We start from the raw sequence: 1,399 nt of genomic DNA, 5'->3' as shown, positions 1-1,399 counted from the left end.
CCCCTTTATTGTTACTCTTTCTGCCTTACTTAAGCCTCTGCCTTCCTGCCAATAAACGAGACTTGATCAGACTCCTGTCTTGTCTCCATTTCTTGTGTCTCCTGCCTCTCCCAATTTCCACTCCCTCCTCCAGGGTCCGCGTTGACTACCCCGCGGGTCGGGACAGATAAGAGTCTCCTAAAATGGCATAAATAGTTTTCCTCTATCATTTGTCATATTTATAACTAGAATAAAAAGGCCACATCATAAACATCAAGCCATATTATAGCATTTGTGGAAAGATGATCCACTAGTAGAATAGATACTTAATGAGCTCTGGGGAACCTTAAGTGAGAGTCCCAGCTATGCCAATAACTAACAGTATTACCTTGAGCAAGCTTTTTAACCTCTTTGGGCCTCAGTTTTCTCATATATGACAAAGACGCTCTCCTTGACCAAAGTTTAGACAGGCTTCTCTGAGTCCAATTCTCAACTAGGCCTCAACCTCGGGCCCTGCGTTTGGCCTGCCAAGCCCAGGTACAACAAGAATCATGGTAATATCAGTTCAGGGAGAGTCCCTCTACCCTTGATATCTGATCAAGTTCTTCGTCCCCCACAACTGATGTCAATGTCTTTGGCCCATCTTTACCAAAAATCCTATTAGGCCAGTTTAACAATAACCCTCCTACCCTTGATGCCTCCTCTTAGTAATTTTCCATCACTGACCTTGGCTACAAATGCTCCTTGGCTATAAATCGCCACTTAACTTGTCTTTGTTGGATTTGGAGATGAGCTCAGTCCCTCTCTCCTATTGCAATCGTCTCTCCCCTGTTACAATAGCCCTGAATGAAATCTGTCTTACCATCTTTAACAAGTGTCCAATGTGTAATTTCTCTTTGACATATGTAAAACTTAAGTCTTTTCTAGATTTGACATTCTATGGTTCCATGAAATAATGGTTTTTTGGGGAGTAGAAAACTAGGGAATCAATTCACATAGAGATAGATAGCCTCTTGAAAAATTATGAATTTTAAATTTATAAGAAGAAAAAATGTCCTGGCATTCTCAGAGCCAGACCTCATGGGGTATACTTTTTTCCTTTTTAATTCCTCCTTAGAAATTTGAAAAAGACTATTTATCTTGAATAAAAATAATAAATCTATTCAAATATTTGTACCTTTTTATTCCTGATTAAGTGAACATCTTTCACTATGAATCAGCAATTTTCTATAGGGTAGCTACTGGTAATCGTTCTTTGGTATGTACTGTTTATATGTATATGATGAAAATAAATATTACGAGTCCTCTAATTTGTGCTGGTTACACTGATTCCTTTTTACTTTGTGCCTATTGGTCCTTTTTTTTCTTTTTTCTTTTCTTTTGAGACAGAGTCTTACTCTGCTGCCCGGGCTAGAGTGCC

General features: G+C 39.0%; 1 protein-coding gene across 1 annotated transcript in view; it reads right to left on the bottom strand.

The window, feature by feature from the left end:
• The window catches only part of COL4A5 (collagen, type IV, alpha 5), a 266,384-nt gene that overhangs the window by 27,989 nt on the left and 236,996 nt on the right, over positions 1-1,399 (bottom strand). The gene's annotated exons all lie outside the window — the stretch shown is intronic.

This window comes from Propithecus coquereli, unplaced genomic scaffold (assembly GCF_000956105.1).
Source record: "Propithecus coquereli isolate 6110/MARCELLA unplaced genomic scaffold, Pcoq_1.0 Scaffold104, whole genome shotgun sequence".
Taxonomy (NCBI): Eukaryota; Metazoa; Chordata; class Mammalia; order Primates; family Indriidae; genus Propithecus; species Propithecus coquereli.
This window is presented reverse-complemented; position numbering and strand designations above follow the sequence as displayed.